Genomic DNA, 25,109 nt, shown 5'->3' on the forward strand with positions numbered 1-25,109 from the left:
TGAACCCACTTCAAGGAGCTACTGGAAGGAGGACTCAAGGGAGCCCATGGATGCACAGATTAAGGAGCACAAGGTGATGAGAAAAGGAAGCTGTGGTTGTGTTGAAGAGAGGAGAAGTCACTTGCGGTGAGCTGTGGTGTCAGAGGCAGAAGTGGAGAGAGATACTGAGCCATATTTTCCCATTTAGTCCTATTTTCTACACATAGAACACTGCTGAAATTCTATACATGGGGAAAGAAAAACACATTCTTGAGTTTAGAAGAGCTGGGGAAGGATGGAAGGAGGTGAGACTGCAGATGGGACTTTCCCATGGAGGTGGTATCCATGGAGGGGAGAGATGCTGGCTCACAACACAGCCTGATCAGAGGCAGGAAGACAGGGAGAGAGTCCAGGGGCAGTTCTCTGGAGAGGTGGAGACACACGTGACCCTGGCATCCTTGATCACCTTCCCTCAGCCTCTTTGATGGGGCAGGAAGTGGATCTGGAACATCAAGGGAACTTTGCCCACCCCACTGTCCTGGGGAGTGAGGTCAATGTCTTCAGAGGTCTAGGGGCTGGCCATGGAGAAGTTCTGGAGGATGGTGGTGAAGAAGAGGAGTAATTTTGTGTGGGAGGTGCCTTTGCTGAGACAAATAGGCTTTCCTGTGAGCTCAGAGGTTCACAATGTGGACAACAGGTGCTTGCACATTCTTTGCCCTGTCACCTCCCAAAGCCCAGACACCTGTGTCCATTGCAGTATATTTGTGTGAAATTGACTTTTAACCTGCCATTCAAGGTTGACTCCTAGCCAAGTCCAGATCCTGTGAAAGTAGGTGTGTTTTGTTGGGTGGATGTAACTTTCTCATCTTTTCATGTCACTGTTTGTAGCATTTGTTTGATTTCCAAAGAGTTCAGTGGCTCCACAGAATGTAAGGAGCTACTTCTCCTTGGATGTGTGTGTGAGTGTGTGTGCTTCCACATGGAGGTATGGGCATATTTCCGACTTGACATTTTTACTGTCTTTCATGTCTAATATGGGAAGAACAGTACCTATCTTGTAGGGCTATTATGAAGTAAAAGAAGTTAATGTTTGTTAAAATTCTTAGAATAACACTTGACCCACATCTAGGCCCATTTAGAAGTTAGGACACATGAACTTAGCAACACTCAGGGAAGAGCTCCCATGTGATTACTCTGTAACTGGTTCTGCAACCAGGCTCTTCCAAAAGAGCCTCATTTCTGCTTCCTCCCACCCAGTCCTCCCCATCCCTTGGGCTCTGAAACCAGCCACCCTTGGGCTCTCTCTGCCCGTGGTCATCTGCCTCAATCCTTTTTCCTGTCTATACCTCCTGTCAGGCACTGTTTCTTTCTATACTCTTTTCCTCTTCCTTGTTCTGTCTTCCTCAATCTTATTTAACTCACCTTCTCTGTCTATGCCAGTCTGATTCTGTCTGCAATGCTTTCTCATTTTTCAGTCTCCCTATTGAGTTCCCTTTTCTCTGCTTCAGTGTTTCTTCTTTGCTATTTATGTCAATCTCTCTTTTTCTCTCTCTGTCTTACCCTGTTTCTCTCCTTCTTCTTCCTCCTCTTCCTCTTCATCCTTCTCCTCCATCTACTTGTGTTACCTCACATCTCTCTCAATCTTTCTGCCAGTATTTCTCCTTTCTCTGACTCTGTCTTGTCTCTGTCTTTCTCTCATTATATCCTTATCTGTCTGTCTCTCCCTTTACTTGCCACATCTGTGCCTCTCTCTAAGCTTAGAAGAGGACTGTTGAATGGATAAACTGACTCTCATGCATCAACCCACATGTGCCCCCAGCTGAAGATCAATTGAAGGAGGAGGCCATTACACTGGGCAGAGCTAGGGTTCCTGGGTCATTGAAGTCATCGGTAAAATTCAAGACTAGGGACTTGATGATAATGAAAACCACAATCACAGAAAACTAAACAAAATGAAAAGGCAGAGGATTATGCCTCAGATGAATGAACAAGATAAAACCCCAGAAATACATGGTGTATATATATAATAGAATATTACTTAGCTTTAAAAAAATGAAATAATGCCATTTGCAGCAACATGGGTGGATCTAGAGATTGTCATACTGATTGGAGTTAGTCAGAGAAGGAGAAATATCAGATGACACCCCTCATATGTGGAATCTAAAAAGAAATGATATAAATGAACTTACAAAACAAAAAGAGACTCACAGACTTCTGCTTGGATGAACAGAGAATGAATTCATGGTTGAGGAGGAGGATGCAGGGAAGGGATACTTAGGGAGTTTGGGACCTACATGTACACACTGCTATACTTAAAATGGATAACCAACAAAGACCTGCTGTATAGCACAAGGAACCCTGCTCAAAGTTATGTGGCAGCCTGGATGGCACAGAAATTTGGAGAATGGATACATGTACACGTATGGCTGAGTCACTTCACTGTTCACCTGAAACAATCACAATCTTGTTTGTTTGTTAATTGGCTATGTGAAATTGAAAGTGTTAGTCACTCAGTCATGTCCGACTCTTTGCGACTCTGTGGACTGTAGCCCTCCAGGCTCCTCTGCCTGTGGAATTCTCCAAGCAAGGATACTGGAGTGAGTGGTCATTTCCTTCTCCAGGGGATCTTCCCAACTCAAGGACTGAACCTGGGTCTCCCACACTGCAGGCAGATTCTTCATCTTGTGAGTCACCAGGGATATCCCAATACAAAGTAAAAAGTTAAAAAAAAAAAAAAGAATAAAGGTGGAAAGTGTTTCAGCAAGGAAATGAAACAGATGTGGAACCTGGGACCCTTCACTGCAGTGTTACAACGCTTGTGTGTGGACATACCTCTCCACAGCAGACGAAAGGTGGAACAATCAACATGTCAATTAACTGATGAAAGAAGACACAGAATGTATTTCCACACAATGGAATATTAGTCAGCCATTAAACAAATGACATACTAATATCTGCTACAATGTCGATGAACCTTGAAAACATTATGGTAAATGAAAGAGCCAGAGATAGTCACTTATTCCCTTCTGTCCATGGGATTCTCCAGGCAAGAGTACTGGAGTGGGTTGCCATTTCCTTCTCCAGTAAGCTTAGATTTAAATCTTGCCCTCCTTTGGTGCCTCAGTTACCCTAACTGTGCTAGGGGCGATAGTGCTTGCATGCTGAGTTGCTTCAGCACGTCTAGCTCTTTGCAACCCTAAGTACTGTAGCCCACCAGCCTCCTCTGTCCATGGGATTCTCCAGGCAAGAATACTGCAATGGGTTGCCATGACTTCCTTCAGGGGATCTTCCCAACCGAGGGATCAAACTCAGTCTCTTATGTCTCCTGCATTGGCAGGTGGGTTCTTTACCACCTGTGCCACCTGGGAAGCCCAGGGGTAGTGGTAACACTAAGTTTTGAAGATATTTCTTGACCCTGAAATATTGTCAGCCAACAGAGTGGGCCATCTGGGGAGGAGTGGTGACTATAGCAGGAGATGAAGGAGAGACCAGAGAAGAGACTTCCACAAACAGAGGGGGCAGAGAGGAGTCAGGAACCTGCACATGTTAATTTTGGACAGAGGCAGGGGCTGGATGGAAGGACTCGTTCTGCTTCTTACCGTCCCCTTCCCCTGCGGGGCAGGAAGCAGACCTCAAACACAGAGGGTGGCCTCCCTGCCACATTTGCCCACAGTATGAGTTCATTGTCTTCTGCGGTCTTGGGAGAATCCAAGGAGAAGTTCTGCAGAGGGAGGTCAAGCAGAGGAAGAGCTCTGAGGGGGCCAACCTCTCACCCAGAGAGAAGCGTTTTCCTGAGGGTGTAAGGGAGGGAGAGTCAGTGGGCGGAGTCCTGCAGAGCACTTGGTTGCTCCACCCCCACAATTCTGAGGTATTTGCTTACTCCTACATGTGAGGTTGGAGAAGGCAATGGCAACCCATTCCAGTACTCTTGCCTGGAAAATCCCATGGATGGAGGAGCCTGGTGGGCTGCAGTCCATGGGGTCGTTAAGAGTCGGACACGACTTCACTTTGACTTTTCACTTTCATGCATTGGAGAAGGAAATGGCAACCCACTCCAGTGTTCTTGCCTGGAGAATCCCAGGGATGGAGGAGCCTGGTGGACTGCCATCTATGGGGTCACACCGAGTCGGACACGACTGAAGTGACTTAGCAGCACATGTGAGGTACTTCTGATCCTATTGTCCTCAATACTAACACACCTCTGTGTGTGTGTGTGTGTGTGTTTGCCTCCACGCTGGAGGGGTATCTATATGTTCTAAGTCCTTCCTCTTCTCAGCCTATCTCATATGGCGCCCTCCTCTGTTCCTCCTGGAACCTAGTTTTTTCCCTTCTGGAGTTCTCTGTCTCTGTGTGTGTGCCTTTATGTGTTAACTATAATCTCAACTAAGCCAATTTATGAGAAAATGGGAAAACAATGGAGAAATCTGTGGCAGCGTGCCCTGGGTATGAGGACCATGGGAGAGAGGTAGAGGGAGATGAAACGGCTGTTCAAATGGTGACCTACTTCTGATCAGTGGATGCACAGCCTCGCTCTAAGTTTCTGAGTGTCCGCACTCTTCTGGTCACCTTGACCCTCTTCCCAGCCCCCCCACAATCAGCAATCAACCAAATAAGCCTCCCAGATCCATGCCCAGACCCATGGCCTCCCAACCTGTGGAGATTTTGACTGCTTATGCCCACATCATGCTTTAAAAACTTTGACCAGGACCACATCCACTCTTGCCCCCATCTTTCTTTTCTTTCTTTCTTTTTTTTTAATAAATTGATTTATTTTAATTGAAGGCTAATTACTCTACAATGTTGTAGTGGTTTTGCCATACATTGACATGAGAATCAGAGCCACAGTTCTGACTGTCAAAACCACCCCTCAGATCTCCCTATAAGATGGGTTCAACTTCCACAAAAGCATCCGTGCAGGTGGAGCCCTTAGTATCTCAGTTGACTTCAGCACAGGCTATGTCCACCGGAATAACCAAGGGTGAGAGCAATGTGTCCTTGGGCTGGGCTAAAGTTTTGCCTGCATCCTGTGGACCCATAGTCTCATGGGAAGGAAAGGAGCCCAAAGAGTTGCCTTGTGTGTGTGTGTGTGGCAAAGTTAATTACTGTTCATTAGTATTCATAGCTCATCTCTGAGTGCATAAACATCTCTGCCACATTGAACTTGGATGGTATTTGCTTTGTCCAGTGAAGCAAGGGCTCAGTTTTGCTTGTCATGCTGTTTTCTCTGTGTCTACTATGTAGGATAGAACCTTCATTAGCTCCCATTCTATAAGACTCTCAAGGCCTGGGATGAGCATGTTGCATGCACAGGAAAATAACCTTTTGATTTTAAGTCAGTGAGATGTTCAGAGTGTTTATCATACCTTAGCCCTGCCCTGACCTCCATAGACCATGGCTTCCTATGGGGCCTTGAGCCAGTCCCCTGTCCCCTGAAGTCTCTCTTGTTCTCAGCTCCTATCAAATGATCAAATTATTTTTTCCTTTGACCACTTAAATAATTTGATCATTTGATAGGAGCTGAGAAAACTATTGGTAATACTCAATATAACACCCTGGTAAAAATTTTAAAAAGAAGAACTTGTAAAATAGAAACAAGATATTTCCTTAATTTGATTTACAATTGATAAAAACACATGGTAGAATAGCCACAAAATATTTAGAATACGTGATAGCCAGCATTAAGCTTAATGGAGAAAATAAAAACATTCTCCCTAAAGTTAGGAATTAGAGGAGATTGCTCACTATCATTTTTATTTCTTCTCATGATCCAGAAGTGTTAGGAAAACATGGTATGTGACTTTAGTCTAAGAAACATTTAAGTTAAAATATCATCTTTACAGACGTTAACACTATTTATTAGGAAAAGACAAGAGATAAATGAAAAACTGTTAATTATAAAAATAATATAAGGAATTTGTTCAGTTAAGACAGATATATGCACCCCAAAACTTCAGTGGATTTCTGATATACATATTAAAACAATTTAAAATACATTAGAAGAATGCTCTATATTGAAATGTGTCCTCCCCAAATTTATACATTGCAGCCCTAACCCCCAAAGTGATATTTTGAGAAGGGATCTTGAAAGGTAGTTAGGTTTAAATGCCTTCATTAGGGTGGAGCCTCCAAGAAGGAAGAGGATTCTTATAAGAAGAAGAAGGAATACCAGAACCCTCACTCTGCCATGTGAGGCCACACAAGATGGTGGCCGTGTGCAAGTCAGAGAGACCTCACCAGAACCTGACCATGCTGGATCCCTGATCGCAGACTTGTGGTGATTTGTGGCAATAATTATTTCCATAACTGTGAGAAAATAATTTATTTTGCCTAAGCCATCAGTCTATGGTATTTTAAAAATAGCAGCCCACAGCCTGAGCTGAAAAAGAGGCCCTACAAACAATAGCCACAATCTCCTCCCATGTTCCTTAGGAATAAATTTGGAAAGAAATAGGCAAAGCCTAGTTTAAAGAAAGTTCAGGATGCCACCAATAATACAAGAACTAAATGGACACACTATCTTGTGTCTAGGATATAGTAAATATTTAGATTTGTCAAAGCTATCTGAATCAAACTACCAATTTGGTGAATTCTAATAAAATCCAAATCGAATTTTTTTGAGACGTTGACAAAATAATTCTAAAGTATACTCTGAAGAACAATAAAATGTGTTACAATAACAAAGAAGAGTATGGTGTCCATAAAATACTAAAACATACGTATAGGTATAATAAGTCAAATAATATTATATAGCTAGAAAAGATAGATTAGACAATGACTGTAGAGGTGAGTCAATATAAAAAACAAACAGAGGTAGACCTAAGGAGATTAAATTTTTTCAGTTGAAGGAATTTCAAGTCAGTAGCTAAAAGTTGAATTACTTGATAGGTGATTAAATCAAGGTAACTGCACAACCCTGGGAGTGAATATTCCTTAGATTTATGTGCCCTGAGTACCAAAGGATCTCACTCTAACCTGGCTCATATTTTAAATATGAAACTCTTTTTTGTCTTCACTTATATTATAAAAATTCCCCCTTGTTTCCAATATAAAAATTAGAATAGCTATTTGAGTTTTCAAAGAAAAACTGTAAACATCTTTCAACATTCCTGGCACATAGCAGGTGCTCAAAAACGGATCATTTCTTTGTCTGTTCTGTGCGTGCAAGAAATGTGTGTCTGCGTCTGTCTCTTTACCTATATCACTGATTTTGTCTCCATTATCTCCTCTATCATACCATATCCCTTCCCTTTGCCTCACACTCTCTATCTCTCTGTAGATGTTTTTGCTTTCTTTTTCCTCCAGAATCCTCACGTTTTCCCAAAATGTTCACCAAGTGTTTGGGGCTGAACTGAATCAGAAAGTCATACACAGAGCGTGAGTGAGCAGGCATTCCCTCTTGGGAGAAAGAGCATGACTTACCCATGGAGAATGGAATGAAGACTTCTGACTTTCTGAAGTTGCCCTGCACATCCAGGAAGAAGCCAGGGTAGAAGGCATCTGGCTCTAAAAGTGATGTGGGTCTTGGAGGGCAGAGCTCAGGATGGTGTACACAGTAATGTCCTAAGAGGACATCAAAGACAAGTGGATTCAAATGGCCATCAACAAAGAGTGGCTGAATCCATTATGGTGCCTCCGCAGCTGATAATGAGCTTCACCCACTGTGTGGCTCTATAGTTAGTGGCAGAAATGTTGAAATGACTCCCCCATTTGGTTACTAGTGTCTGATCCCTCTAGGCATCCCCACCAATCACCCTGATCCTTCATCCCCAAGACGCCTTGGTCTTCTTTATGATCCATCAACTAAAAGGCTCACATTTGACTCAACAGAGCCCTGTAAAGAGCTGACTCCAGGACTGGGGCCAGAATATAACCTGATGGGTACTGTTCATTCAGTTCAGTTCAGTTCAATCACTCAGTCGCGTCCAACTGTCTGCAATCCCATGAACTGCAGCACGCGAGGCCTCGCTGTCCATCACCAACTCCCAGAATCCACCCAAACACGTGCCCATTGAGTCAGTGATGCCATTCAACCATCTCATCCTCTGTCGTCCCCTTGTCCTCCTGCATTCAATCTTTCCCAGCATTAGGGTCTTATCCAATGAGTCAGCTCTTCACATCAGGTGGTCAAAGTATTGGAGTTTCAGCTTTAGCATCAGTCCTTCCAATGAACACCCAGGACTGATCTCCTTTAAGATGGATTGGTTGTATCTCCTTGCTGTCCAAGGGACTCTCAAGAGTCTTCTCCAACACCACAGTTCAAAAGCATCAGTTCTTTGGTGCTCAGATTTCTTCACAGTCCAACTCTCACATCCATACATGACCACTGGAAAAACCATCGCCTTGACTAGATGGACCTTTGTTGGCAAAGTAATGTCTCTGCTTTTTAATATGCTGTCTAGGTTGGTCATAACTTTCCTTCCAAGAAGTAAGCGTCTTTTAATTTCATGGCTGCAATTACCATCTGCAGTGATTTTGGAGCCCAGAAAAATAAAGTCAGCCACTGTTTCCACTGTTTCCCCATCTATTTGCCAAGAATACACAGAAGAACTGTGCAAAAAGATCTTCACGGCCCAGATAATCACGATGGTGTGATCATTCATCTAGAGCCAGACATCCTGGAATGTGAAGTCAAGTGGGCCTTAGAAAGCATCACTATGAACAAAGCTAGTGGAGGTGATGGAATTCCAGTGGAGCTGTTTCAAATCCTGAAAGATGATGCTGTAAAAGTGCTTCACTCAATATGCCAGCAAATCTGGAAAACTCAGCAGTGGTCAGTTTTCATTCCAATCCCAAAGAAAGGCAATGCCGAAGAATGCTCAAACTACTGCACAATTGCACTCAACTCACATGCTAGTAAAGTAATGCTCAAAATTCTCCAAGCCAGGCTTCAGCAATACGTGAACCGTGAACTTCCTGATGTTCAAGCTGGTTTTAAAAAAGGCAGAGGAACCAGAGATCAAATTGCCAACATCCCCTGGATCATGGAAAAAGCAAGAGAGTTCCAGAAAAACATCTATTTCTGCTTTATTGACTATGCCAAAGCCTTTGACTGTGTGGATCACAATAAACTGTGGAAAATTCTAAAAGAGATGGGAATACCAGACCACCTGACCTACCTCTTGAGAAACCTGTATGCAGGTCAGAAGCAACAGTTAAAACTGGACGTGGAACAACAGACTGGTTCCAAATAGGAAAAGGAGTACGTTTAAGCTGTATATTGTCACCCTGCTTATTTAACTTCTATGCGGAGTACATCATGAGAAATGCTGGGCTGGAAGAAACACAAGCTGGAATCAAGATTTCTGGGAGAAATATCAATAACCTCAGATATGCAGATGACACCACCCTTATGGCAGAAAGTGAAGAACTAAAGAGCCTCTTGATGAAAGTGAAAGTGGAGAGTGAAAAAGTTGGCTTAAAGCTCAACATTCAGAAAATGAAGATCATGGCATCCGGTCCCATCACTTCATGGGAAATAGATGGGGAAACAGTGGAAACAGTGTCAGACTTTTTCGGGGGGGGCTCCAAAATCACTGCAGATGGTGATTGCAGCCATGAAATTAAAAGACACTTACTCCTTGGAAGAAAAGTTATGACCAACCTAGATAGCATATTCAAAAGCAGAGACATTACTTTGCCGACTCAGGTCCGTCTAGTCAAGGCTATGGTTTTTCCTGTGGTCATGTATGGATGTAAGAGTTGGACTGTGAAGAAGGCTGAGTGCCAAAGAACTGATGCTTTCGAACTGTGGTGTTGGAGAAGACTCTTGAGAGTTCCTTGGACTGCAGAGAGATCAGCCTAGGATTTCTTTGGAAGGAATGATGCTAAAGCTGAAACTCCAGTACTTTGGTCACCTCATGTGAAGTGTTGACTCATTGGAAAAGACTCTGATGCTGGGAGGGATTGTGGGCAGGAGGAGAAGGGGACGACAGAGGATGAGATGGCTGGATGGCATCACTGACTCAATGGACACGAGTCTGAGTGAACTCCGGGAGTTGGTGATGGACAGGGAGGCCTGGTGTGTTGCAATTCATGGGGTCGCAAAGAATTGGACAAGACTGAGAGACTGAACTGAACTGAATTGAACTGATGAGGACCAATGCCATGATCTTAGTGTTCTGAATGTTAAGCTTTAAGTCAACTTTTTCACTCTCCTCTTTCACTTTCATCAAGAGACTCTTTAGTTCTTCTTCACTTTCTGCCATAAGGGTCATGTCATCTGCATATCTGAGGTTATTGATATTTCTCCCGGGAATCTTGATTCCAGCTTCTGCTTCCTCCAGCCCAGCGTTTCTCATGATGTACTCTGTATATACGTTAAATAAGCAGGGTGACAATATACAGCCTTGATGTACTCCTTTTCCTATTTGGAACCAGTTTGTTGCTCCATGTCCAGTTTGAACTGCTGCATTCTGACCTGCATACAGATTTCTCAAGAGGCAGGTCAGGTGGTCTGGAATTCCCATCTCTTTCAGAATTTTCCACAGTTTATTGTGATCCACACAGTCAAAGGCTTTGGCATAGTCAATAAAGCAGAAATAGATGTTTTTCTGGAACTCTCTTGCTTTTTCAATGATCCAGAGAATGTTGGCAATTTGATCTCTAGCTCCTCTGCCTTTTCTAAAACCAGCTTGAACATCTGGAAGTTCATGGTTCACATATTGCTGAAGCCTGGCTTGGAGAATTTTGAGCATTACTTTACTAGCGTGTGAGATGAGTGCAATTGTGCAGTAGTTTGAGCATTCTTTGGCATTGCCTTTCTTTAGGATTGGAATGAAAACTGACCTTTTCCAGTCCTGTGGCCACTGCTGAGTTTTCCAAACTTGCGGCATATTGAGTGAAACACTTTCACAGCATCATCTTTTAGGGTTTGAAATAGCTCAACTGGAATGCCATCACCTCCACTAGCTTTGTTCGTAGTGATGCTTCCTAAGGCCCACTTGACTTCACATTCCAGGATGTCTGGCTCTAGGGGAGTGATCACACCATCATGATTATCTGGGTCGTGAAGCTCTTTTTTGGAGAGTTCTTCTGTGTAGTCTTGCCACCTTTCTTAAAATCTTCTGCTTCTGTTAGGTGTCTGTCATTCTGTCCTTTATTGAGCCCATCTTTGCATGAAATGTTCCCTTGGTATCTCTAAATTTTTGGAGGAGATCTCTAGTCTTTCACATTCTATTGTTTTCCTCTATTTATTTGCATTGATCGCTGAGGAAGTCCTTTAAATCTATTTCTCACTTCCACTGCTGTCCATTGGGTGATTCAAAACTGTGAATATCACCTCTAGGTACACCTATCTCAGCAATGTAAGCTACCACACACACAAAAAATGAGTTATAACCATAGGCATTGACCTGAACAATATGTTTACAACAAACTGTTATATTAAAAAAAGAAAAGGACACTCACATACACACACACACACACACACAAATTGCAAATTGTGCTGCTGCTGCTGCTGCTGCTAAGTCACTTCAGTCGTGTCCAACTCTGCCACCCCATAGACGGCAGCCCACCAGGCTCCCCCATCCCTGGGATTCTCCAGGCAAGAACACTGGAGTGGGTTGCCATTTCTTTCTCCAATGCATGAAAGTGAAAAGTGAAAGTGAAGTCGCCCAGTCGTGTCTGACTTTTACCGACCCCACGGACTGCAGCCTACCAGGCTCCTCCATCCATGGGATTTTCCAGGCAAGAGTACTGGAGTGGGGCGCCATTGCCTTCTCCCAAATTGTGCTAGATGCATGGAAAGACAAGGTCACTCAGTTGCAAACTGACTCTCACAGTATGAGCCAATCATTGTGTGTATGGGTATATATAAACACATGGATTCATATAAACATTAAGAAGAAATGATTTTAAAAGTTTTACAAAAACCAACTCTACTGTATAACGAGCTTCAAAAATATATTCTCTTTTCTCCAGCAAACCTAATATCTTGTAAAGGTAATAAATATGACTGAACAAAAGAAAGAAGACTTCAGTATATTTGTAAAATCTCTTCTCTTCCATAGAAATCTGGAATGAAAATTCTTATCATAGTCCAACAACCAGATATGAACCATAGGATTGGAGGCAGACAGCACCTACAATCAAGATTTGTGACCCTGCTGCTCTCACCTTAGGGAGGTAATATCCTCGGAAGTGAGTGTCCTTGATGACAGAGTGGGGGACACCAAGAGGGACTAGGTCACTGAATCTCTGAATCTTGTGGATCTGTATAAGGCATCTGTATAAGGCATTTTTGCCCGATCTTCCAGAGCTGGGAGACGGTGTGCACCAATCACTCTGTCGATTTCTGCCTGGACTTTCTCTGAGAACAGTTCAAGTGGGAGGAGGGTATGTCAACAAATGCCCATAACAGTGGACTCAACCAAGTGACCTGAAAATGACCTGCAGACTGATGAAAGGGTCTTATAAATTCTTTTCTAAGATGTTGGGTTATCGTTCCTCTCAATGAGAGCATCAAAAAAGAAAGTTAGAAACTTGTTTGTGAAGAAGTCTTATCTGTTATTTTTACTCTAGTTATGAGTTATGACAGGGGGTAAACTGGGTAAGGATGGGTGGGTAGAAATTCATTCAACACTTAATGGTGCTTTTTGCTTTTCCAACTAAAAATGAGTTGTAGCTGAGACTGGTGTCATCTCCTTTTGTCTCACTCACTTGCTATGTGATTTTAGATAAGTCATTCCCTCAGGCTGGCTTTAAATTCATTCCAGTGAAAGAATGGCGTCTGCTGAGGTGAGAGTATCTCCAAGTCTGATCTGCAGACATCAACTGAGAACCAATGGAGGGGCTTTTTAATTAGTTGTAAATTGGCCATTTCCTTCTCCATGTAAATTAGCAATATATGTTAAAAAGTCAAATTCTTAGTCCACTTGAAAGAGTAGTTGGCAAGAATCCTGTACTTTAGTAGACAGCAAAATGCACTGCAAAACGTAATGCTTTACATCAGGAGCATTCTTTGAAAACCAGAAGGCACCTTACCATCACTCAGGGCAGATTGCAAAACACTGCATAAGTACAAACACCTTCTACACCAGAGGGTGCTTGCCTGCATGAAAAATTCTTTGTAAAGTAAATCCTAAAGTGCTCTGTTAACTTCAAAGAGTTTTGTCTCTGATAGTGAAGTCGCTCAGTCGTGTCCGACTCATTGCAACCCCATGAACTGTAGCCTACCAGGCTCCTCCGTCCATGGAATTTTCCAGGCAAGAGTACTGGAGTGGGTTGCCATTTCCTTCTCCAGGGGATCTTCCCGACCCAGGGATTGAACCCGGGTCTCCTGCATTGCAGGCAGACGTTTTACCATCTGAGCCACCAGAGTTACAAATGCCTGTGTAGTTGCTCAGTCACATACGATTCCTTGCAGTCCCATGGACTATAGCCCACCTGACTCCTCTGTCCATGGGGATTCTCCACGCAAGAATATTGAAGTGGGTTCCCATGCCCTCCTCCAAGGGATCTTCCCAACACAAGGATCCAACCCAGGTCTCCCCCATTGCAGGAGGATTACCAGCTGAGCTCCCAGGGAAGCCCTCTAGGGGTGATTTTTTTTTTTTTTCCAGATCGCTCAGGATAGAAGTTATCTGTTTTAGCATATCAGCCTCCCATCATGGCCTTAGAGACCCTCATTCCTCCCCCGCCCCCACCTCCCATAAGCCCAGCTCACCTAAGACACCGGGGTTCTTAAGAAGGAGTAGAAACCCAAAGCAGAGTGTGGAGCTGGAGGTCTCTGTACCAGTAAAGAACAGTGAGAGCGCCATGTGAATGAGATTCTCCTGGTGAAACTCACTCTCAGGATTTGAGCGCTCCTAGAGATGGGGATGGGTGATTCTTAACGTTTCCCCCTGCACAAATTCCCCATTTCTGAGTCTTCTTATCTCCCTACCAACACCATGTTCCTCTGTGCCAGTTATTCTTTTTCTTGAACCTCTTTTTCTCTAATCAAGGCCAACAAGGTACCAAAAGGGTGAGCTCTGGAATCAAAGTGCCTGGACTTCAAATTCTGGCCCTAACATTTACCAGCTGTGTGTATTTGGGTGAGGAATATAATGTCTCAGTGTCTTACTGCATCCTCATGGAGTTATTTTGATCATTTATGATAAGCTCAATGAAAGTTAGAGGTTAATTTGTTGATTTCGTTGATTTTCTGTTGTTGATTCTCTCTGTCCTTGGGTGTCATTGCACTCCTGATTGGCCCTTACAGCTGACATTCCAGGGATGATCCTGAAGATATTTAATAGCTTACTGCTTGGAAGAAAAGTTATGGCCAACCTAGATAGCATATTCAAAAGCAGAGACATTACTTTGCGGACTAAGGTCCATCTAGTTAAGGCTATGGTTTTTCCAGTAGTCATGTATGGATGTGAGAGTTGAACTGTGAAGAAGGCTGAGCGCCAAAGAATTGATGCTTTTGAACTGTGGTATTGGAGAAGACTCTTGAGAGTCCCTTGGACTGCAAGGAGATCCAACCAGTCCATTCTGGAGATCAGCCCTAGGATTTCTTTGGAAGGAATGGTGCTAAAGCTGAAATTCCAGTACTTTGGCCACCTCATGCAAAGAGTTGACTCATTGGAAAAGACTTTGATGTGGGGAGGGATTGGGGGCAGGAGGAGAAGGGGACGACAGAGGATGAGATGGCTGGATGGCATCACTGACTCAATGGACGTGAATCTGAGTTAATTCCGGGAGTTGGTGATGGACAGGGAGCCTGGCGTGCTGCGATTCATGGGGTCGCAAAGAGTTGGACACGACTGAGCGACTGAACTGAAGCACTTGCCAAAACAGATGTTGGCCTCCATCAGTTAGAACAGACATAGGCCTCTGACTAATCAGAACAAACTCGGATCTGTGCCTGTCAGAATTGGGGGAAGGAGTGAGATCCATCCCAGAGTAAGCTTACTGGACCATGTCTTAACTTTGTCATAATCCCTTTAAAGGCATTCCAAAAGGAAGGCTTCGAGAGGATTAGGAAGGAATAGAGGGGAGGGATTGGACCATGGACTGCTTGCTAATCCTTAGGGAAGTATTTCAACATTTAAAGAACACATACATCCCTCATAAAGATACTAGCTCAATGTCAGTAGAGTGTCCATCAGTCTCTTTCCGGCTCCCACTCCCCCCGAGTCCAGGGCAGCCCTTGCCTTGTCCATATTTGACAACTGGTATGGCACTTGTCAGACCAATCAGAACAGACATTCGCTTCTATCAGTCTGAATATACATGGAGCTTGACCAATCAGAACAGACTTGACTCTGTCCCAACTGGGAGAAGGAGAGAGCTGTGTCTCAGTAAAAGCTTACTGGACATATGTTAACTGCTTACCATCTCTTTAGAGTCTGCTGGAAGGAAGTGTTGAGGGGGTATAGGAAGGAATGGTGGGGGGCTCTGCTGAGAGGTTGGATCTTTGGCTTTCTTGCTAATCCTTAGGGAAGTATTTCAACATTTAAAGAACACGTACATCACACCCAAAGATATTAGTTCAATGTCAGTACGATTTCCATCACTGTCTTTCCCATCCCCAATGCCCATCGGGGGCAGGCCTTGCCTTGTCCATGCAGAGTAGGAAGGAATCAGTGAAGTCCTTAGGGCCACTGAAGGCTAGCATCTTCTGGTGCCTCTCCCTGTTCTCAGTGATAAAATCTTTCACTTCTTCAATCATGCTGTACAAGTGGGTGTGTATGCCAGGAAAGTGTTTCAAGATGCCCGGGAAGATTTCAAACACCTACAGGGCAACAGACAAGGCGCAGAATCCATTGTGTTCACTGGGCTGGTGCTGTGAATGTTGATGCTCTGAGCTGCACACGCGGCAACATCCAAAGGGCATAATTCACCCTGTGGACTTGGCGGGTGTACCTCCTACCTGAGTGCACACACACACACACTCACACACACCCCAACACACACACATGCAAACAGTGCATAGATCCCTGCACCCAGTCACTCTCACATCTGCTGAAGTTTCTTCTCTTGAAGCCCGTCCTTGTCCAAGGCCTCTGAACTGATGGATGGCCTCACCTGGGAGGGGACAAGTGTTGTACCTTCTGTGTTTAGTGTTCAGGACAGAAAGTATTTGATCTCTTCCTGGGGTCCACCCACCCTGATTGCTGGCCCACCATTCATTTGATTCCTCACCTGGGTATAAGAGGAGTAGAGAATGATGAAGATTTCATTCATTAAATGTAGCAGCCATAATAATCTAGGGCCCTGGTAATTAAAGTGCTCACCAAGGACAACGGAGCAGATGATGTTGGCACTGATGGAGTTAAAGAGGAAGTGGGGATCCAGGTAGGCCCCTGAGGAGAGAGGGCTGTCATGGGGGAGGGGTCCCCTGCACAGTCCTTCTGGTTGGCTCTGACCTGGCTGGTGCCATGTCAACCTAGCTCCTTTGATTAGTTTGTCTTTCTCTTGGTTGACTCAGCTTTTATTGGTTTCTAAGATTTCTTTCTGAAAGTCTCCACCTCGGGGTCTCTTGTTGATTTTCTTGGTCTGTGTCTCGGGCTGACTTTCTCTGGTCTTTTCGTTCACTCTTTCAGACTCACTCCTTCTTCTCTGTTCTCTTGCCACATCTTTGTAGCCCCTCTCCTTAGCCTCATTGACATTCTGTGTTCCCCTGACTTTAATTCCCTACTCCCTTTACTTTTTGCTTTCACTTTTCCTTGCAGTTTCTGCTCCTAGATTTATTGTGTCACCTCCATATCCCTCCATCTTGCTTTTGCTGTCTTTCTCTCTGTCTATGCTCTCTGTGCTTCTGTCTACTTTCTCTGCCTCTCCCTCTCTCTTTGCTAGTCTCTGTTTCTCTGTTTTTCCTCATTCTCTTTCTCTTTTCCTGTCTCTATCTCCGTCTCCTCTCTTTATCTGAACCTGTTTCTGCCTCTCTCTGTCTTTGTCTCTGGATCTCTCATTATCAGTCACGTGCCCTCTCCCTCTCTCTCACCCCATCTCATCCCCACCTCCACCCAGCCTGCACTCACCCTGGGATTTCTGAAGCTCCTCCACCAGAGACTGAGCCTCCTCCTTGATTCGTTCCTCAATATTCCGCTTCCCCATCCCAAAGTCCTTCATGGTGGTCACAGAGAATCGCCGTAGAACCTTCCATGACTTCCCACTGGCAAGACCCAGACCTGATGGTGGGGCGTGGAGGGAAGGTTTTGAAGTCACATGGGATAGTCCCTCCTCCTCTCCCTAATCCTCACCCTCGTTCCCCACTCACCTGTTCCCTGGAAGACAGGGTCAATGATGGTGATGTGCCCTCGGCCAGAGATCACCTTGACATGATCCACCAGAGCCTCCCTCATCACCTCGTACCCCCATAGGATGACAGTGGGCTGAGACCACTGTAGACGGTAAAGGTAGACGGTAAAGACATCCCCGTATTTCTCCTGAAGCTGTGGGGGCAGAGTACAGGTCTCACTCCTGACTCAAGAGAAGGATCTCCACTTCACCCCTGCCTCATACCTCCCAGTTAACCTAACCTTCAGACTTCAGCCCCAACAGGGAAGAGCTGAGACTGGAACACTGTGGTCTCCTCCAAGCCCCACATACCACCTGACCCCAAGCATCCCCCTCTCTTGGCTTTGCCCTGAGACCTCTCAGTTTTGCTTTTAAAAATTACAGAGACTCCCCACATCCAAGCTATAGAATCTCTCCCTCCTAACCTACACAGCATCACAGCTCAAAGTCTACGTCTATTTGAATGTCTCTCTCCGAAGGGAACCCTCCTACACTGTTGGAGAGAATGTAAATTGGTGTAACCAGTATGGGGAACAGTATGGATGTTCTTTAGAAAACAAAAAATATAGTTACCATATGACCCAACAATCCCATTCTTGGACATATGTCCAGAAAAAACATAAGTCAAAAAGATTGAGAACTTCCAGATGTACAAGCTGGGTTTAGAAAAGACAGAGGAACAAGACATCAAATTGCCACTGGATCATAGAAAAAGCAAGGGAATTCCAGAAAAGCATCTACTTCTGCTGACTGTGTGGATCACAATAAACTGGAAAATTCTAAAAGAGATGGGAATACCAGACCACCTGACCTGCCTCTTGAGAAATCTGTATGCAGGTCAGGAAGCAACAGTTAGAACTGGACATGAAACAACAGACTGGTTCCAAATAGGAAAAGGAGTCCATCAAGGCTGTATATTGTCACCCTGCTTATTTAACATATATACAGAGTACATCATGAGAAACGCTGGGCTGGAAGAAGCACAAGATGGAATCAAGATTGCCGGGAGAAATATCAATAACCTCAGATATGCAGATGACACCACCCTTATGGCATAGAGTGAAGAGGAACTAAAAAGCCTCTTGATGAAAGTGAAAGAGGAGAGTGAAAAAGTTGGCTTAAAGCTCCACATTCAGAAAACGAAGATCATGGCATCTGGTCCCATCATTTCATGGGAAATAGATGGGGAAACAGTGGAAACAGTGTCAGACTTTATTTTGGGGGGCTCCAAAATCACTGCAGATGGTGACTGCAGCCATGAAATTAAAAGACGCTTACTCCTTGGAAGGAAAGTTATGACCAACCTAGACAGCATATTAAAAAGCAGAGACATTACTTTGCCAACAAAGGTCCATTTAGTCAAAGCTATGGTTTTTCCAGAAGTCATGTATGGATGTGAGAGTTGGACTGTGAAGAAAGCTGAGCACCGAAAAATTGATGCTTTTGAACTGTGGTGTTGGAGAAGACTCTTGAGAGTCCCTTGGACTGTAAGGAGATCCAACCAGTCCATTCTAAAGGAGATCAGTCCTAGGTGTTCATTGGAAGGACTGATGCTAAAGCTGAAACTCCAATACTTTGGCCTCCAATACTTTGGCCACCCTTTCTGCCATAAGAGTGGTGTCATCTGCATATCTGAGGTTATTTATATTTCTCCCAGCAATCTTGATTCCAGCTTGCGCTTCTTCCAACCCAGCATTTCTCATGATGTACTCTGCACATAAGTTAAATAAGCAGGGTGACAATATACAGCCTTGATGTACTCCTTTTCCTATTTGGAACCAGTTTGTTGTTCCATGTCCAGTTCATGGACACCAGGGTCTTGGAAAAGACCGTGATGCTGGGAGGGATTGGAGGCAGGAGGAGAAGGGGACAACAGAGGATGAGATGGCTGGATGGCATCACCGACTTAATGGACATGAGTTTGAGCAAACTCCGGGAGTTGGTGGTGGATAGGGAGGCCTGATGTTCTGCGATTCATGGGGTCACAAAGAGTTGGACACGACTGAGTGACTGAACTAACTGAACTGAGCTAAGTAGGTATATAAGTGAAGTGAAGTGAAGTGAAAGTCGCTCCTTCGTGTCTGACTCTTTGCAACCCCATAAACTACAGTCCATGGAATTCTCTAGGGCAGAATACTGGAGTGGGTAGCCTTTCCCTTCTCCAGGGGATCTTCCCCACCAACGGATCGAACCCAGGTCTCCTACATTGCAGGTGGAATCTTTACCAGCTGAGCCACAAGGGAAGCCCAGTAGGTGTATAGCTTCCTGTTAAAGACTAGCATGGAGACACTTTTTCTGCTCCCTTCTGGTGTCTATGTCAGAAGTTTTCTCTATCTCTTTTATACTTTAATAAAACTTTATTACACAAAAGCTCTGAGTGATCAAGCCTTGTCCCTGGCCCCGATTGAATTCCTCTCCTCCAGAGGCCAAGAATCCCAGCATCTTTCACGGCTCAGCAACAACCTTTCAATATAAATAACCGTAGATATGTCGATGATACCACCCTAATGGCAGAAAGCAAAGAGGAACTAAAGAGCCTCTTGATGGAAGTGAAATAAGAGAGTAAAAAGCAGGCTTAAAACTCAATATTCAAAAATCTAAGATCATGGCATCTGGTCCCATCACTTCATCACAAATAGATGGGGAAAAAATGGAAGCAGTGACAGATTTTCTCTCCTTGGCCTCCAAAATTACTGTGGATGGCCTCTGCAGCCATGAAATTTGAAGATGCTTTCTTCTTGGAAGAAAAGCTATGACAGACCTAGACAGCGTATTAGAAAACAAAGACATCACTTTGCCAGAAAAGGGCTGTATGGTCAAAGCTATGATTTTTCCAGTGGTCATGTATGGATATGAGAGTTGGACCATTAGAAAACTGAGCCCCAAAGAATTGATGCTTTTGAATTGTGGTGCTGGAGAAGACTCTTGAGTCCCTTGGAATGCAAGGAGATGAAACCAGTCAATCCTAAGGGAAATCAACCCTGAATATCCATTGGAAGGACTGATGCTAAAGCTAAAGTTCCAATACTTTGGCCACCTGAGGCAAAGAGCCAATTCATTGGAAGAGACCCTGATGATGGGAAAGATCAATGGCAAAATGAGAAGAGGGTGGCAAAAGATGAGATGGTTGGATGCATCACTGATTCAATGGGCATGAACTTGGGCAAACTCCAGGAGATAATGAGGGACAGGGAGGCCTGGCATGCTGCAGTCCATGGGGTCGCAGAGTCAGACACTATTTGGCAACTGAACAACAACAGATACAAAATAGATACCTTCTAAGAACACACTGTATAGCACAGGGAACTCTACTGAATACTTGGTAATGACCTATATGGCATTGCAGTTTAAAAGAGGGTGGACATATGTATATATATGGCTGATTCAATTTGCTGTACAGCAGAAACTAATACAACATTGTACAAATCAACTGTACTTCAAAAAAATTAATTAAAATTGAAAAACAAAAATAGAGTCACAGATATAGAAAACAAACATATGTTTACCAAGGAATAATGGGTGGGAGGGATAAATTGAGACTAGGATTAACATATACACACTACTCTAGATAAATGCTTCTAATGAGCAGTCATGTTTAAAAACAACTGGACTCTATGATGATCTACTTTATCTAATTTGTTTCACTTTTTCTATTTCATATCCAGTGCTCCCATTTCATTTCATTTATGTTCTTCAATTTCTCCATCTCCTTTTTAATCTTTTTTCTCAAAGTTTATCAAGTGTAGTAGAAAAGCTTTTGTATGTATATGTATATCTGTATAATATGTATAATATATATGTTTTTGAAAACTTGTGACTTTTTGCCTAAGCTAAAAAATTATGGCATTTTGATTCTACTTGTTTGACTTAGTATGAATAGAATGCTAGATTTCTAATTAAAAAATAGATTGCAAGAAGCCACAAAAGTTTACTGTATAGCATAGGGAACTATAGTCAATATTTTGTAATAACCAATGATGAAAAATAATTTCAAAAGCAGTATATGTGTATCTGTATAATTGAATCACTTTGCTGTGCACCTGAAACATTGTAAGTCAACTATACCTCAATAAAATATAACATATACACAGTAGTGTAAAAAATAGATAAATAATAAGAAACTACTATAGAGTACAGGAAACTCTACTCAATACTCCATAATAACCTAATCTATTTGGAAAAAATCTTAAAAAGAGTGGATATATGTGTATGCGTAAGTGATTCATTTTGCTGTACAGCAGAAACTAACACAACATTATAAATCAATTATACTTCAATAAAAATTAATTACAAAATACTGCACAAGAGGCAACCCACTCCAGTGTTCTTGCCTGGAGAATCCCAGGGACGGGGGAGCCTGGTGGGCTGCCATCTATGGGGTCGCTCAGAGTCGGACACGACTGAAGTGACTTAGCAGCAGCAGCAGCAGTGGCATTAAGGACGAGTTCTTCCACCAGACCATTCAAAGTATTGATAATTATTGTCATCTATCTTTATTATGACTACTTTTCAACACTCATTTGGCATGTATTATTAAACTGTACTGGGGACTATATTAAAAGTCTTTTTTTTTTTAAAAAAAAAAAAGAACAAGATACATGAGCCCCAATGTGATTGCAGCAATATTTGCAATAGCCAAGACAGGGAAGTAACCTAAATGCGTATTGATGGAGGATTGGTAAAGAAAATATGTTACTTATATACAGTGGAATATTACCCAACCATTAACGAAAAAGAAATAATGCCATTTGCAACAACATGGTTGAACCTAGAGATTATCATAGTAAGTGAAGTTAGACAAAGAAAGACAAATGTATAATAGCACTCATATAGAATCTAGTTTTTTTTTTAACAAATCATACAAACGAACTTATTTACAAACAGTAACAGAGTCACAGATGTAGAAAACAAATGTATGGTTACTGAAGAGGAAACATGGCTGGTGGGGTGGGATAAATTAGAAGCTTGGGATTAATATATACACACTAAAAAATACATTCATATACACTATTATATACAAAGTAGATCATCAACAAAGACCTACTTGTATAATACAGGGAACTCGACTCAGTATTCTGTAATAACCTATATGGATAAAAAAATCTGAAAAAAATATATATATATAAAACTGGATCACTTTTCTGTACACCTGACTAATGGAACACTGTAAATCAACTCTACTCCAATAAATTTTTAAAATAAAATCAACACAATATTGTAAACCAGTTATCCTCCAAACAAAAATAAATAATTAAAAGAAATTTTCTTTTTTAATTTCTCTCTCCACCCAACCTTGCCTTCACTCCTTCTCATAAGAATTCTGGTAGCTTCTCTATTGTGTATCTAGGGCCAGATCATGGCTGGAAGAAGACAGTCCCCAAGGGGGTCTGGGAAGTCACACCCGAACTTGACCCCCAGCTCCCTTGCTGCCTCTGAGCTGTTTCCCATCCACCCACCTCCTTTTCCTCCCGCCCCCCCACCTGCCCTTTCCATCTCACCGCCTGCAATGACTTGAGGAAGCCCTTGTGGTCCATTTGCAAGACATTTCCCAGGAAGGGCAGAGGCCAGGGTCCGGGGGGAGGTGCGGAAGGTGGACCCGGGAGGCAGCGGGGCCCCAGAGGAGCAGGAGGCCAATGAAGAGAATGAGGAGCAGGATGGTGGAGAGAGCCACGGTCCGTGCCTACCTTCGATCCTGCTGTCTCTCTTAAAGGCAGTCTGCTTCACTGTTTGTTATTTTGCCCTATGGGTGGGGAAGGTGTACCAGGATCCTACCTTGGCAGAGCTCCTGCTAACTCTCTAGAGACAAGAGAGAGCTCAAAGTTTGCAGGGGCTGCAGAGGCCATGAAGTTTATCATCTCAGCGGATCCTAAGCCAGCTACCCACGGGCCCCTGACGGGCTGGAGGTGTCTTGGTGGGTGATGCCCTTGAAAGGGGAGCACATCCCCCAAGGTGGTGGGAGGGGGTGTCAGCTCCAGGAACGTGTGGAGGCTGGGTACAGGGTGGTGGCACCACAAGGACAGCTCTCAGACAGTTTTATGGGTTTGTGGCATTGCATCATGAGGGACAGAGGTTAGCTGGCTAGAAGTGGGGTGTCCTGTGCCCGCTTAGGATGGGCATCTGTGAAGAGTGAGGTGTGGAGGAGGAGGTGGGATCTGATGGGAGACCTAACTCCGTGTGGTCTGGGTTGGGAGGGTTGTATTTTTTTACATATATGATTTTATTTATTTACTTATTTTTGGCCGTGCTGGATCCGTTGCTGCACTTCTTTTCTCTAGTTGCAGCCAGCAGGGGCAAGGGTTGAGGGGCAGAGGTGGCAGTGCAGGGGTCTTCTCACTGTGGTGTCCTCTCTTGTTGGGGAGCTTGGGTTCGAAGCATGCAGGCATCAGTAGCAGTGATACGTGGGTTCAGTAGTCGCAGCTCCTGGGCTCTAGAACAGAGTCTCAGTAGTGGCGGTGCACAGGCTTATCACTCCACCAAGGAGATTGTGGGATCTCCTTGGACCAGGGATCCACGTCTCCTGCATTGGGAGGCAGATTCTTTTACCACTGAGGGACCAGGGAAGCCCCAATGGGTTTCTTGACTCATTCATTTTTTCCCCATGGAAAATTTTATTTTATTTTACCTTATGTTATTTTGCCACACATCATGGCATGTGGGATTTTCCCCAGCCAGGGGGGTAACCCAGTCCCCTAGAGTGGAAGCATAGAATCTTAGCTACTGGATCACCATGGAAGCCCACTCAGTAAATATTTTAGATGCTTGTCATCTGTTACACACTTCTCTAGGTCCTGAGAGTAGAGTGATGACCAAGACAACAGGTTTTCCCTCAAGGAACAGGCGTGGAGGTGTGAAAGAGAATTCTCACTTTTTCAAGGCTCTTTAGTGACCTGACAATAAACGGTTCACAACTAAGCTGGCAGGGATCATCACCTGCCCCAGAGATGTCAGGCTTCAGATTATTTGGGTGGCAGGGCATTAGGAGGGAAATATAGGCAAGGAGGTCAAACCAGTCAATCCTAAAGGAAATCAGTCCTGAATATTCATTGGAAGGACTGATGCTGAAGCTAAAGCTCCAATACTCTGGCCACCTGATGCAAAGAACTAACTCACTGGAAAAGACCCTGATGATAAGAAAGACTGAAGGCAGGAGGAGAAGGGGACAATACAGGATGAGATGGTTGGATGGCATCCCCGATTCAATGGATATGAGTTTGAGTAAGCTCCGGGAGTTGATGATGGACAGGGAAGCTTGGCATGCTGCAGTCCATGGGGCCACAAAGAGTCAGACACGACTGAGTGACTGAACTGAACTGACAGGGACTCAAGATCTCTGTATAGAGCTACACAGCTCAGGGGTCATGGGCTGATGGGGCCTTCGTGGATGGAAGGAGGTGGGAGAGGCAGGAAGATGAATAAGTGGGGGGTCCACTCTGTGTACCCCTATGGTCTACAGTGTCAATGTACCACAAAAACACCACACTAAGTGAAAGAAGCCAGACATGAAAGACCACACATTTTATGATCTACTTATATGAAATGTGCAAAATAGCAAATCCATGGAGATAGTAAGCATTTGGTGCTGTCAAGGGCTGAGCGCAAGGGCAAATGGGAATTGACTACTAATGGGTACTGGGTCTTCTTCTGGGTGATGAAAATGTTTGGAACTAGATAGGGCTGGTGATGGCCAGGATTGTGAATGAACTAAATGCCACCTCATTATACACTTTAAACTGGTTTGTTACCAGATGTGAACTTCATCTTCATTTTAAACTCTATCTTGGGGACAGAAAGGAGTTGTGTAAAGAGTTTGAGTTCAAGAGCCAGGGACCCAGAGTGTGAATCTCACTTCTCCACTCACTAGCCAGGTGACCTTGGACCAAGCTGCCCATTGCATGGCCTCTGTT

General features: G+C 43.8%; 1 pseudogene; it reads right to left on the reverse strand.

Moving 5' to 3' along the window:
- LOC102190255 lies at positions 452-25,099 on the reverse strand (annotated as a pseudogene).

Source organism: Capra hircus, chromosome 18 (genome assembly GCF_001704415.2).
Source record: "Capra hircus breed San Clemente chromosome 18, ASM170441v1, whole genome shotgun sequence".
In the NCBI taxonomy this organism is placed as follows: domain Eukaryota; kingdom Metazoa; phylum Chordata; class Mammalia; order Artiodactyla; family Bovidae; genus Capra; species Capra hircus.